At 35.2% G+C, this 16,093-nt stretch overlaps 1 protein-coding gene across 9 annotated transcripts in view; it reads right to left on the reverse strand.

The window, feature by feature from the left end:
- The window catches only part of NCKAP5 (NCK associated protein 5), a 1,109,295-nt gene that overhangs the window by 1,042,144 nt on the left and 51,058 nt on the right, over nucleotides 1–16,093 (reverse strand). For 2 of the 9 annotated variants that reach the window (XM_074215033.1, XM_074215028.1), the window contains exon 1: nucleotides 3,016–4,484. The exons of the other annotated variants lie outside the window; for them this stretch is intronic. The gene's annotated coding sequence lies outside the window, so the exon portion shown is untranslated. Of the gene's footprint in view, nucleotides 1–3,015; nucleotides 4,485–16,093 lie in introns of those variants that run through there. 9 annotated transcript variants of the gene reach the window in all.

A 16,093-nucleotide genomic window follows, 5' to 3' on the forward strand; every position in this document is an offset into this window, starting at 1 on the left:
AATGAGTAAGCAAAGCTGGAGGTGGATCTCATTGGGAAAGGTTTCTTGGAGGAGGTATGCTTGGAGCAGGACTGCTTTAGAAGGAATACAGTTATCCCTTCCACTTCTCAACTTTCTCCATCAAAGTTTCTATATATGGTAGATCAACATAAGAACTAAATGGGAATTTTGAGGGAATTTTGCTGAAACCATAGATGACATAAACAAGGCCAGCAGATGACACACACACAAAAAAGTTTACAATCTCAGAAATGCATAAAATATATATTCTGTTACATATTATCAATATATTTTATCTTTGAATACCATGATAATTCAGACTTCTTCTCTGGTATTAAGGGAAGATCAAAACATTTTATGTGGATTTTCCACATAAAGTGGCACAGCACCCTTAATCCCCAAGATGTAGAAAGTATAGCTGTTTAAGGATATGGTTTTGCAAGAGACAAGTGGGCAACAGTGAACACTTCATGTATGAGAGGTAATGATTTAAAATTTCTTTAAGAACCATGACCCTATTCTCTTTCCTATTGTACAATAAATCTCTGCTTCCTGTTCCTTCCACAATACAGCCAAAGATAAAGTAAAAGTCACAGATAATTATAAGTCAAGTTCACTTGCAATTAAGAAGAATGGTGCAATTATATGGGGCTTCAGATGGGACTATGTCCACTGACCTGGTAGTACATTCTTAAAGCCATGATTAGGAGGAATATCACATACTAGCCTTATTAACATGATTATTTCATATTTGAATTCTAATATCCCAGGAATACAGAATAAACTAATGACATTATCATTGTTTTATGGACTAAGATTTACAAGATCATCCCTCAAGATGATTTCCTCCAACATACAATGTATTTAATTAGGGTACATACTGCTTTTCTGCCTTCCATGTTAGAGTTACAGTCCTGTCTAAATCCTGTTTGTAAATCTGGTATTGAAAATGGTTTCTTCCTCTAAGTTGTGTGCTCAGCAAATTCAGATTTTCTTTGAATATGTTCACTTAAACCAGGTCCTACTTAATTAATTCTTGATTTTCTGTTTGAAAATAATGACTTGTAAAATTGCCAATGATTGGAAGCAATGATTAAGTTTACAGCAAATTTTCAAGCATTTTTAATTCAATAAAAACTTAATATCTGTAACCATTCAAAATTTAAAATGCACACTAGTCATTAACTTTAAGCTATGTATATAGAGTGATTCTTTGAGGAAATAGGAAGATGGATGGATTTGGGGCAAATGTTAAATAAGCATCACAAGGTGAAATTCATTTCCTATGTTAGAAAATTTTATTAAGCATGTGCCCTCAGTACACAAAGTACTATGTTATTATTATGGTAAGCTCAGACCTCATTAAGAGCTCATACTTAAAATCCTCAAAAAATCCTCAGTTCCTAGGAAGCACTTTTACTATCTCCAGAGAATGTAAGAGTAGTTCAATATTGCTTGTAGTTAAAAGTAAAGATATTGCTCCATGGGTTCCCTGTGGTCCTTCCCTGCCTCCTTTATAGTAGTAAACACTTAGAATGCAATAAAAATTCAGTTTATCTTTATCTAGTGACAAAGTCCATCACAAAGTACATAAGCAAATAAATAAATAAATGAAAAATGTGATTCTGCCAGGAATCTGAGGCTCAGACGTGAAAGTGAAGAGAGGCAAGATTTTGCCAAGTCCTAGTAGTGGCAACAATGAGAAAAACTATAAAATTCTGTCCAGAGAGATCACTTGTTAAGTAAGTCAGTACACAAAGTAAAGCTCCAAGTGATCAGGATTAGATTCAATTAAGGATAGCAGCACCCTCTGTTTACAATTGGTTGGTTCCTGACTGTGATCATAATCCTGAATTTCCCCATTACTTGTCTTCCCCCCTTCCATGATGCTTCACTCCTTTTCAGCTGGGAAAAATGATGCTTTCCATTAGGCCCCACTACTGAAAAGGGACTAGACATGTTTTGCTTATTAGGAGTAATAGTGACTGTTGATAGTCCACCACAGCACCATCTCTCCTATGCAACATCCAAAATCTATTATACTACCTGGTCTACTCTTGAGGCCAGATCTCAGATTCAGAGTCCAAGAAATCACTGGGTCTTTTAAGTGAAAGATCTTTTTGAATGATACTTTGACCATGATCTGGTTCAAAGGAATCCCTTGATTCCTGTGACTATCAGAACTTGTTGGAAAAATAGCTGATTCCAACAATAGATTAGGGAAAATTGGAGAAAATTCTTCTTCTAAATATTTAAATTAAAATTTCTTAGCATTTTTCCATTTCTACTTAAGCAATCACCACAAAAGATGAAATCTAATGTAAAATAAAGACAGTTGTACCTAATTTTATTGAAATGAGGTAAAGAGTTCAGAGAAGTAGAAACTTTAGAAATTAAATCTCATTTTCAAAGGATTCCTTTCCTAAAATGAAGACTCTTTGCACAAAGCAAATTATCTCTCCCTCATTTATCTGCTTGGTAAATCTAGATTTTCATAATGTTTACTTAAAACATATCCCACCCGTACAATCAATTCTTGATTGCTTATTTGCATATCTAAGGCCCTGAAAAATGTTTGATCCCAGCCTTGAGTCCCCCTGCTACTCTTCCAGAGCATTTCTGGCCTGTTTCCCCATGACAGGAATTGGTGTATGCACAAGGAACACAATTTCACTTTAGTATGAATCAAAGCACAACAGAATAAGGAAGGTAAATCTGCTGCCAAAAATAAATGAGTACAGAAGTCAAATGGTACATTCCAAAGGCCAATAGAAATTATTTTGAGTCCTCTGAGGTTCTAGGATTATCTACCCTATGACCAAATCCTCTATTTATAAGGATAATAGAGACTTCTCTGAAATTATAAAGCAATGCTAAGGATGTACACACTAAAACCTCATATTAAAAGTTCAAATTTTCCTTTGCTAGAAAACTAACTTTTGTCATAGACAACATGTTTTCAATCCAAAAAACAATCATCCCCCCCCAAAAAAAAATTGAATATGCTGTTATTACCTTGTTTCCATCAACCGCATTCCTTGGACTATTGAGTAGCATGGGTTAGAAAACTGTGTGAAGTTTAACCCCAGTTTTCATGTCATGTCAGTAAACAGATGGGAATATTCCAAATGTGTGGTTTCTTAAGGAAGACCACAGCCAGGCCCCAGCTGTTCTGCGTGCGGTCAGCCTTGCATCTGTCCTCGTGGAGATTGGGCACATATGGCGTGGGAGCTGGCAAAGGGAGCCAGCCCTCACCAGGACTTCTTGCCAGAACTGCATGAGGCAGTTTCAGGCAGGGGGCCAGCCAGAGCCGGAGCTGGGGGACCAGGGCACAGCCAGTTTAACCAGTTCAACCTGAGGACACTGACACCCATTCAGATGAACTTGAGGGGGTGGTGAGACTTCAGATACCTCTAAGGTCTATTGGCAAAACCCTGAATTAAAAGCGTAACAGAGCCAACCTGAAAATTACCTTTACTCTGTATCTGGCCAAAATGTTGCTTAACAAGCTTGTTAGCTACAGAACTTCCCTTATTTGATGATCACCACTGTCATGTGGCCAATATATCCAGTCTGTTACTTTATCTAATCAGTATGAATATTTTGTATCACTTGAGTGAGAGGTGGGGATGCTTGCTCCCCACACCCCATTAGTATAATCTCAGAAGGCCCAGACATTTTACTTCAATTATTCAATCAAAAGTAAAGTAGGTGTGAAGAAGGCCTTACTCAATTTGATATTCTCATAGAGATATGGGGTCATTGAATGAAATCAGGTGATTCCACACAGGAAGTCACTTGTGATTTGTTGAAAGAATCACATATACCTTTGGGCTAATATTTATTACAGCAAGCCAGTCCAAAATTGTACATATCAGAACAAGCCACTTGAGTTATGGTCAAATCCTGTGTGAAGGGTTCTGAGAAAGAAAAGTTTTTTAAAATTTTTTTTTGGGGGGGAATGTTCCCCATTCCCCCCAACATAATCTTTTGAACATAAAATTCTGAAGATCTGGAATTCCTGTATTAAAAGGTCAGAATTTTTAGAGACAATAGAATGGTCCCCAGAGCAAATTATGGCTGATGGGAATCTCAGAATCAGGAAATGAAAGCCCTAAGACTAATTAAAAACGACAAGGGGAGGCAGCTTCAGGGCTATATAAGGACATTGACCCTTGGAGTCTTGAAGAGGACTATACCTTAACTTAATGAGGACTTCATGTGATGTTCTAAAAAAGAAAAGGATTTATAGTAACCAGGGGTATGAAATTACTTAGATGTGCTCTCTAATTTTGAATTCACTTTCCCCAGGGATTTTGTGTATGAAAGGACAGCATATGTCCTGGTTTGGGAGGATATTTCTATAATAATCATCCTTTATAAAAACTAATTAAATCTAACCAATAATCCATGTTGAATATATTAACAGAAGTTAGAGTCAAGAGTACTAGATAAACCTTCCTACTTAGGGGTTACTGCTTAATTGCTCAAGGGAAAATTAGCAACAGTTGCCCCTGGTGGACATATCCGATAAATGTGAATGGGAGCTGGAGAAGTGGCCCTGGATTTATTTCATTTGGATTTATTTATAAAAAGCCTTCTTTCACAAACTTGGCTGATATTTCTGCCTTGTCTTTTTGTTGGAGCAGTTCATTGCAGAATGTGATTCAGTGGGGCTGGGCAGAGAGGGTGAGAAAAAGAGACTAAGATTTATTATATAAAAAGACAGTTTTTAGTAAAAGGAAGCATGTTTTAATGGAACAAAGCTTTGAAATTAGAAAGATAATTGAATTTGGCATTATGGGCCCTGAGTTCAAAACCTGGCTCTGAGACTTCCTACCTCAGTAACCATAGGCATTTAACTTTTTTGGGTCCCAGCTCCTTATTGAAAAGGGGAAAGAAATGGAAGAGATGGTCATTAAAATCCCTTCCAAGACTAAATCTGTGATCATAAAATCCATCATCCCAAGGAGCATCATGGTAGAGGGGAATGAACACCTGCTGGTTTTAGAGTCAAAGGACCAGAGTTCAAATCTTACTTTTGTCACAAACATATTTGTGTGACCTTAGGCTTCACTGTCCTCATCTTGGGGACTGGAATAGTGTTCTTACTTTTTTATTCCTCATGGTTACCATAGTGCCTGACACAATAAATGTTTGTTAACTGACAGACTTCTCTGTAATGAAAGTGTTTAACTAAGATGGAGTTTTAATATTCCTTCCAACTCTAAATATATGAGCCCATGCTCTAAGTTTCAAATCAGCTTTTTTCTTGTGTGACTCTGAGTCATTTTATTTATTGGTACATTAGTTTCCTTATGTAAAGGGCTGGACTAAATAATTCTTGAGGACTCTCCCAGCTCTATTTTCCATTGTTGTATCAGTTCATGTTCAACTCTCCCAGACCCTAGCTGGGGTTTTCTTGGCAAAGATACTAGAATTGTTTACCATTTCCTTTTCCAGGTCATTTTATAGAGAAGGAAACTGAGACAAACAGTTAAGTGACTTGTCTAGGATCACACAACTAGTATGAGGTTACATTTGAACTCAGGAAGATGCCTTCTTGACTCACAGTCCAATATCTAGTAAGCTCCTAGCTATCTATATTCAAATTCAAAGAAACAATCTCTTTCCAATTATTTTAACTGGGTATGATTGTGGAAATTCAGAACCTGGGAGCCTGTGAAATCTCACAGTGTCCTTGGAAAGTTGTCAGGTAAAACTATTCAGGGAAGCTTTTATAAAGTTTAAATAATGTAGTAAGAAATCAAACAGCCAAGGAGCTGAAATCCCAGCTGACAAGAGCAGTTGGTCGAATCATTTATGGTAGTAAATAAATGTTATGAAAGTTCATGTAGAAACCATTATCTAAATGATTAAATAAGAAAGGACTCCCATCATGCCCAGGAATGCATTTCTGGCAGAGAAAATAAGTTTGTACACAATGTCTTTTTTTAGCTTCCTTTGAAAAGGAATGCCAGTATTATTGGGGTCTTGCAAACTATAGCAAGTTTCTTCTTTTAAGGAATGAGAAATGACATCAGTTTTCATGACATCTGAGAAGAAGAGAATTTATGTTATTGAAAGTCATCCAAATTTTTTCCTCTTTGGATGGCTTTGTTACTGAAACAAACTTTTTCATTGTTAATTGTTTGACAGTTTATGGGACTGGTAGCTAAAGAAAACTGTATTTCATCAGCATCATCTGTGCTTAGGCCCAGTCTGTTAACCCTCTGGTTTCACAAACATTCTGAATCATTAAAAGGAATGCTAAAGAAATTCACATTTAAGACATTATTATAAACTCAGGAGACTTTTAAATCATATATATTTTACCCAGTTTCATCTGAATTATTGGCCCCAGTCTACCTTTCCAGTCTTATCTTCTATTTACACATAAATGTGACTCAATTGCAGTCAATGAAATACAACAAACATTACTTAATTTAGTGCCAACCAGACACTATGATAGATGGCAGTAATATAAAGAAAAAAAGAAATTTTATAGCTTTCCTGCTTGAGGAGGAAAAAAAAACTTTGACATGCCTAACATATAAGGATCATCAAGGTTTCATAGATTCAGAAATGGAAGGGAAAACAAAGACCCTCTAGTCTATTCTATATAAAAAAAAAGAAAGAAACAGAAGATCTTGGGAGCTGGACTGGATTTAGATGTGACTTCCTCCATTATTCCAACCCCAACATTTTATATATGAAAAAACCAAGTAATTAAGTGATTTGTACAAATTCTCTTTGAGAATGAAATGACAAGGACAAGATAAATACGATAAGGGAGTGAACATAACTAGAAGGAACAGGTCAGATGGGTCTACTCTTCAGACCCTGAATATGATCAATATAATCATACCTCTATGCTCTTATTTTACTTAAACTTAGGATAGTCTCATCTCCAGTTACTACCTTCCTTTCTAGTTCTACCCCTCCACTAAAGCATAAATTAAGTCATACCTCCTCCATGGTAACTGTGATCACTCTAGGCTACCACGATTCTTTTCTCCTTTGAATTTGTTACTTGTATCACTCTTTTGATAGCCTTTGTTGATTTTTACCCTTTGTGTTTTATTTCCTTTATGTCATGCTTCTTCAGCTTGAGTGAAGTAAGAACTTTGAGAATAAGTACAATGTCCTTAATAGTATCTCCCACTGATCCTAACACTGCACTGTATATGTGATAGATTTTTTAAAAAAGACATTTGTTGCATGAATTAATGAACTGGGCAAACAAGAAAAATCCAAAGAGTATTTATAAAAGAAGTAGAAGTCATTCAGTCCAAACCAGGGGTATGATGATAAATGTTTGACCAGTTCTCCAGGGTGGGGGAAATATACCCATTATATACTTTTAAAATTGATCTGCATTGTTAACATTTTCTTTATCTCATTCTTAAGTCTATGGAACCAACAAAACAAAAAATAATACCCTGATTTTTGTGATTTTCAGTGGAAATTAACAATTGGGTCAGCATCAGGTTAGAGCTGGTTCCAGTACACCACTGGTACAAACTAATTTGACTAATAAGGATAGTAAGAACCAAGAAAAGTGACTTGCCCAAAGTCATGAATGAAAAAATAAATAAAAGATTTGTACCCAGGTTCTCTTCCTCCAAAAATTCTGCTATATTGTTTTACCTTCATAATGTGCATTCCTCAGTCTTCTCCAGTAGGTGAGGTGGGAATCTCAGTTGTTTCCAAGGGATACAGATAATAGTGCCATAGCAGCATGATAATAGGAAACTAACCATAGACTAGCATACCACTAAAAATCCTTTAGAAAAAACACAATTGGGGCAGCTAGGTGGCACGGTGGATAGAGCACCGGCCCTGGAGTCAGGAGTACCTGAGTTCAAATCCAGCCTCAGACATTTAATAATCACCTCGCTGTGTGGCCTTGGGCAAGCCACTTAACCCCATTGCCTTGCAAAAAAAAAAACTAAAAAAAACAAACACAATTTCCTTAACTCCTGATCACCTGGAACTTGATTTGCTGTTTGCCAAGAGAGATAGCAACCAAAAGAGAGAAAGTGATTTATTGACAGTCCCAGGAAGCCTTTAGACAGCCATATTTTCTGGCAACATAGGCACTATGCTAAGCATTTTTTCAAATAGTATTTCATTTGAAAGTACTTTAGTGACATTAAAAGACAAGACTACAAGGTTATTTGTTCAACTTATTCTCTTCTGCATGCACTATTTTAAAGAGCCTAATAAACTAATTCAAACTAAAGTGCTAGTGAATAGCTTAACCTGTTACTTTTCCCAGAAGTATTTTGATTTTCACAGGGGATATCTCCTTCACTTAAAGGAATGAATCTCTAATGGAAGAATTTCATATACCAGAGATAGGCCAGAGGGGAAAAGAGAGTGAGAAGTGCCTCCCTGGAACTGCTTGCTGTAGCTTCAGTCAATTAAAGAAAATGAATGATTCAGCATTGGCAAAGGGGAAAGTCATGAATACCATCAGACAAGAAACATCTCGTCTTAAATATTAATAGCTTTGTTCTACATATAATGCTCTAACTTTGCATTTTATCAAACCAGCAATGAACATTTCAATCTCACATTTTTTGAACTTTATTCTTTCTGACAAGTACCTCTTCTAAATTGCTTGCTTCAACATTCTTAGAAAGTTAAAATTTTACCTCTTGGGTACACCTTTCATAGTCATAAGTAGGCAAAAACTTTTTACAAAGTAATTAGCCTTAGCCTTTTGTTTTTCATATAGAAGGGTCCCCTCCTTCTTCCTCCCCCCATCTCTCTACACACACTATCAATAACACTATTTAACAAAAAGAGAAGGCATTGGACAGACAATTAGCATTTAATAAACATTCATGGTCCAAGAATAAGAAGGAAAAAAGTAATTATTCACCTAGGATTTAAAAATCTATTCAGGGAAACAGAACCAACCCAAAAGACTAGCATATATATATATATATATATATATATATATATATATATATATATAAAACATCATTTCCATTCAATTAGAATGTAAATTCTTTGAAGAAAGAAATTGTTTTAGTTCTTTCTTTTTATCCCTAGAACTTTGGATAGTACCTATCATATTAACCATTAATAAATGATTGTTTGATTGATCAATTTAAAATAATATTTATTTCATAATATATTTTTATTAATAAATATATTATATAAAATTATTAAAATACGGCTGATTTGAAATAAAATCGTTTTATAAAACAGCATAAAAATGAACATATCAACCATAGGGAAAAAATTGAATATTTTCACATAGTGCAATGGCAATTTTATATTTAAACTGAAGTATCCTTGAAATGTCAGACCAAAGAAGGAAGTTTTCTGGCATACTACATGGATTCCTGTGGGGAAATTCATGGAAAAAAACATGGGCAAGAACTGAGTAGGATAGTCAGGCATGGATGGGTTCAGATTCTCATAATTGAAAGGAACATTCAAAGCAATGAGATCAATGATTCATTTGAATTTTGCATATAAACTTATTTTCAGGCAGTAGATGAATGTGAGATTTTTTGACTGACAAAACATACTGTCAACTCATGATTTGCAATCTGTGAACATCCCTGAATTTTTCCAGACAAACCATTTGCTCTTTAGCCTCTACCATTTCACAACTGTGAAACAGATGTGATGAACCTAAGTGGAAGAAATTATATTTTTCCCAATTAAATGTCTTATTGATGGATTTGGAGGAATGACCTAATTTATCAAGACATTTTAACTCTCTATATTTGCTATCTATCCCTCCCTTGCCCACACCACCATCCCATTTTACCTTTGTACCATCTACATAGCTGATAAGCTTGTTATCTAAACCCTTGTCCAAATCACAGATGAAAATATTAAAAAAATTTAGGAACAAGGTTAGGTCTGTGAGGCACTCTCCTAATGACCTCATTCCACACTGACATTAACTTGTTAAGGAATAGTCTTTGATTCTGGTTGCATAAACAGTTATGAATTCACCTAACTATACTATCTTCTATAATAACATATTTTTAAGATCTTCTTTTCTAAATGTTACTGGCTATCCTTTGAGCAACATGTTTAGAATTTTACCAAGTAGTAAAGCAAAATTCAGTGGGCCTATCCCTTAACAACTCTCCTCAATTTGAGCACTTGCCCATCTTTAGTCCTATAGTTCTTTTCCTATTTTCTACAATCTTTAAAAGATCAATGATAATGACTTAGCAGTTCATTCATCTAGTTCTTTCAGTCCCCTAGGTCATACCTCATCTCTAACTGATAGCAAAAATCATCAGGGGCAACATAATATTAAGTTATTATCTCCTTATCTTGAGTTATAATTTTCAATTGACTATTTTTACTCTAATATTATGATCTATTATTATCTTCCTTTTCATACCCAACAAAGGTCTGCTACCTTCTTGAATTCTCTTTTCTCCTAAACCCTTCTTCCTTAATATCAAGAAAACAAAGCCCCAAACAAGAAATAACTTCTTTCCATGTTCATAAGTAAGGAAATTAAATTTAAATAGCATCTTTTAAGTCAATAACTATGTTTTGTGATATGAAAGGTTCCTATCTACCCGACCTCCAAATATGTCCTCCATAACATTTTCAATTTCCATAATATGAGACCATTTGATGAATTAGCTATTATCCCCAGAAGGCCTACACTAAAATTAAAATACATAAATAAAATAGTGGTATGAACTTATGAAAATAGAATCAGTAAATATCTTGAGGGCAGAAATTATTTTCCATTTTGCCTTTATAGACTCAGTGCCTAGATCAGTAACTTGGCACCATGTAGACACTTAATGAAAGTTTATTAGATTATATTGTTGAATTATGAAGATTCAGGAAGGCAACAACAAAAACAAAAAAAAAGATCTTTTTTTGAAATCTATGTGGGGATCAAAGAGAACTAGATTCACTGAGGGATGTGGTGTCATACCAATGAATGTTTGGGAGAAAAATATTGTTCAGAGACAAAATGGTTTTTAAATGCGAAAGGGGAAAACAAATAGAGTTAAGCAGAACTTGAAATCCAAGAGATAGAAAAATAGTATATTGTCACCTAAAATTAATTCAAATATTCTGGTCTAGTCAATTCATATCCCAGGGTCCCATAGAATTCAATTTAATTCAGCAAATATCTATTAAATACCTCAAATTATTAGGTATTATGTAAAGTTCTGAAAATATAAGTATAAAAATGGAATATTCCCTACTTACATGGAGCTTATAGTCCAACAACAAAGAAGAGTTAAATAATAGGTACACAAATATATATCATCCAAGGAAAAATGAAGGATGGCAAGAATACTAACCACTGAGATTACCCCTTGAAGGAAAACAAGGAGATGAAGATGAAGACTGAGTGCACTCAAGTCAGCGGAATGGTTTGTGAGATGTTGTTCATTCTTTTGTCCTTGGTTTTTGAAGAGAACCAATGACATCATAGGGTGATATTTTGACTTCCTAGTGATTTGATTTAAGGGAGGCAGAATTGCACAAAGTTGTCAAATGCTCTCTTCTAGAGTCATGAAATCCAGTGTCAAGACAAAAGTCAAGACAAAGGGTTCTGGCCCTAGCAGATGACCTTGGCATCTTCCATGAAAGAGAAAGGTCTAAGCACCCCACAGCATCTATTTCATCTGTCTTCAAGGCCATTGGAACAAATTTTTGTCCTCTAGCAGTTATATTGGGGGAAGTCTTCACATGCTTGGGATGGACATGGCTCCACCCCAAGTCACAGACACATTTGACATTTGTGGTTTTCCCTCAACCTTGTTCAGCCCATTTGCTGAAATGGTTTTACCAGGGTGGGGCTACTATAGTTTCTTGGAGACACAGGTGAGTGGGTGACAACCTGACACCAAAAGTAGATGAGCAGCCCTGAAAAGGACTCATAAGCCCTCATATCAGAGGTGCTTGTCTTTTCTGAACATCCCACACATCCCTGTTAGAGGGTGTGAGAAATTGTGGAGGTGGTAGATGGAATATTAGGTTGGTTCAAGGAAATGTCTGCAATCAATTTTTTTTTGCAGACACAGTTTATTAAAAAAAAAAGGAAGGATGTTGAAGAATGCTGATTTGAGGATACCTAGAACTAGAGATAGAAACCTTAAATATTAGGGTAAGGGAAAGAAGAGTTGAAGAGAAAACTCATTTATTAAGCACCAACAATGTGCTCAAAATTATAAGTGTTTTAAAAATATTTCATTTAATCCTTGCAGCAAGTACTTTTTTTCATCCTCATCTATATTTAAGGAAACTGAAGCAGACAATTAAGTGCTTCCCAAGAACCAACCAGTAGTAAGGGTTTGAAGTCAGATTTGAACTACTTAATCTATTATGCAATAGGTTGTCTCAGAAGATTTTTGAGCATGAGGATGATTTTTGGCAGCTGTTTGGTATTTGAATTAGAGAGGGAGCAAATGGAAGCAGGAAGAACAACTGGACTAGTCCAGTAGGCTGAATATAAATGAATAAAAGACAGAGAGGACAGCACCATTGGGCTGCAGAATTTTAAGTGGCCTTAGAGATCCATTAATGAATCACTTCCTTTTACAGGTAAGTACACTAAGGCCTTATGAAGAATAGTGTCAAATAGAAAAGTATTAGAAAATTGTTCCCCAATTTTCAAAACAAAAGAGAGATTTGAGATACCATAGTGAGGTCTGTGTATTCAGTTGATTCAGTCATGTTCAACTCTTCATTACCTCATTTGTGGTTTTCTTGGCAAAGGTACTGCAATGGTTTGCCATTTCCTTTTATATATCATATTACACATGAGGAAACTAAAGCAAACAGGGTTAAATAACCTGCCCAGGGTCACCCAGTTAGTATCTGAGGCCATATTTGAACTCAGGAAGAGGAGAATTTTTCACTCAAGGCCTGGAATTCTATCTAATTCATCTCCAAGCTTCCTCTATAGACAAGTAAACTTGACATAAATTATTAGCAACATTTTAGAACCATTTGTTAATCAAATAATACATGAGTTTCAAGAAAAGGAGCCTCATTTCATTTTTAATAGAATTATTTATTAACTGAAAGGAATAGTGTGATTATAATGTTTGGATTTCACCAATTCATTTGATGATCTTTCACAGTCCCTTTCACTGTCCCTACTGAGCAGCTAGGTAGAGTGGAAGAGCCCTAGACCTGAAGTCAAATTCAGTCTCAGACACTGACACTGGCTATGTGACCTTCAGCAAATCCCTTAACCCTAATTGTCTCCAATCCAGGGTCATCTCCAGTCATCTTGATTCATATCTGACCACTGGACCCAAATGACCAAAGGAGAAGGTGTTGACCTCTATCAATTATATTGGGGGAAGTCTTCACATGCTTGGGATAGACATCCCCCCTCCCAACTCACTGACACATTTGAGGTCTGTGGTTTTCCTTCAATCTAGTTCAGCCCATTTGCTGAAATGGTTTTACCAGGGCAGTGCTACTGTAGTTTCTTGGAGACAAAGTACCCTCTCACTTAAATCCAATTTGCATGCAAGTCATGTCATCTCCTCCTGATGTCAACAACAACAATACAACCCTTTAAGAACTAATCAAGAAAAATGGGCTGGAAAAATAATACTGAGTAAAAGAACTGTAGAACAATGGCATGATATGAACCTGGGGGTTGTTTCAGGGGGAGTGCGAAAGGATCCACATTTCTATCACTTTGTTGAAGGAAGAAATAGAAGCTATGCTTTTGCTTATCACTATTGCAGAAAACACGAAACTGGGAAGAATGGACTTAGCATGATAAATTTCAAATGACAAGTAGGAATGCTAAGTTGGAATCAGTAAAAATAACAGATATAAATGTAAAATCTTTAATTTGGATTTGAAAATCAATTCCATGAATATAGAATGGAAAGTACCTTGATTACAATTCAATGGAAAAGATCAAAGATGTCTAGTTGACCACAAGATTCACTGATAAAGCCAAAACTATTGTGACCACTTAGATAAAACAAAAACAAAGATAAGGCACTCTTAGACTGCATAACCAGACTACAGGAAGTTCCAAAAATCTTGATGCAGTTTTATGCTATTAAAGCCTAAAGATACAATAAAACTCTGAGCTAGTCAGTATCTATTTAAATTAAATATGTTTAAAACTGGGCGCTACATTTATGATTGGAAGGACTAGGCATGGCAATTGATGCAAAATTATTATTATATTTTACTTTTGGGATTTAAAAAATGTATTGCATCAAAACATTCTGGTCCTTTTATTTATTTTCATTTTTTAAAAAGATTTATTTATTTATTTATTTATTTTAAGTTTTACAATTTTTCCCCTAATCTTACTTCCCACCCCCAACGGAAAGCAATCTGTCAGTCTTTACTTTGTTTCCATGTTGTACCTTGATCCAAATTGAATGTGATGAGAGAGAAATCACATCCTTAAGGAAGAAACATAAAGTATAAGAGATAGCAAGATCAGAAAATACAATAGCAGTTTCTTTTCCCCTAAATTAAAGCTAATAGTCTGATCCTTCTTTTTAAAAGGTTGTAAAGAAATAGATTATAATACCAGAGAATGTCTATCAATATGTTGAAAATGACCAGAAATCTGGTTATGCAAAAGAATAAATGAAAGGAATTTGAGAGGCAGAAAAGAGAAAATTAAGAGGGGGAAATCCCTCCAATATGTAAATAGCTGCCACATAGAAGTATGAGCAAACTTGTTCTATGTCTCCCCAAGGGACAAAATTAGGATTGATGGAATGAGATTTAGTATTTTTCAGTTGTAAACTAAGAAAAACTTTCTGAAATCAAAAGCAGTATTAAAATAGGTTGACTTCTTCATGAAGTAGTAAAAACTTTATTACTAGGGACAAAAATGGAAATGGAGGTTGGATGATTCCCAGGTAGGACTGACAGCCCTTAAGAGGAAGGAGTAGATCAGATGATTTCTGTCATCCCTTCCAAGTCTGGACTATGATTCTGTGAAAGGTGAAAAGTTTATGGAGAAAGTATGCTTAAGTGGAGGGAGGAAAAAAATCATTTCTAATATGTTTTTTTCCCTATTCTGAAGGATAATATTTTTCCTTAAGAGAAAACTTACTAAGAGATGGCTAGTTAGGTAAAGGGGACTTGAATTGATTTCATTGGACTTACAGAGAAATTCCTATGAGTATGATATTGGAAGCTCTTCCAGATGTTGTATAATAAGAAAGCATCTTCAAAAGCAAGTAGATTAAGGAGTTTAATTGAAAAATGTCTTTTGACTTTTTAAGTCTTCAAAATGGTTCAACAACTCTTCACTGAATCACCTTAAAAGAATAAAAAAATTATTTAGCAAAACATCCATTAAGCACATTTACACACTCAACATTGAAAGTATAGGGAAAGACAATATATTGGGGTGAAAAAGACAAGGTCAACCAGACTATCAAAGTTTCACAGAAAAACAAGAAGCATGTCAAACTGTATATTACAAATGTTAATCCTAAAGAAATGCAGGTCCAGGCAATCTATAGCTCAGAAATTGTTGACCCCTAAAAACAAAAGAACAGAAAGCTAAGGGGTAGAAATAGATTGAACACTCCTGTGCAAACATAGGTACACATTCAAATTCACAACTAAATGATTAGTGGATGAGTCTAATTATATGTGAAGTGAGATCCTGTTGAAGGAGAATTTCTCCACTAAAAGATTTTCCATTCAAAAATGTTTCAGGCCAGAAATTTGTCCTTCATTCACTACTGTAGTCTGCATTCTTGATAGCAGCTCTCAAACACTGCCAACACCATTACAAGCTTGCTTTATATAGCTCCATGCAGTTCCTCTAATTCCCATTAGTCAAAAAATTTCATGAAAAGTACTGAGGGAATAAGAACAGACAGGATGACTCCCAGGCTTGGAAATTTTTGCCTGTTTCATTTCTATCCAATTCCAGAGTTGCTTCCAAGACAGCTTGAATTGATAAAGAACACAGATAATCATCATATTTCTGTCACTTTCAGTGACCCATGCAGCAAAATATTAATAACAATTCACATTTCTATAGCACTTTAGGATTTATGAAATGTACTCATCACAACCTTATGAAATAGATGGAGCAAATGTCATTATTTTCATTCTACAA

Source organism: Macrotis lagotis, chromosome 1 (genome assembly GCF_037893015.1).
Source record: "Macrotis lagotis isolate mMagLag1 chromosome 1, bilby.v1.9.chrom.fasta, whole genome shotgun sequence".
Taxonomy (NCBI): domain Eukaryota; kingdom Metazoa; phylum Chordata; class Mammalia; order Peramelemorphia; family Peramelidae; genus Macrotis; species Macrotis lagotis.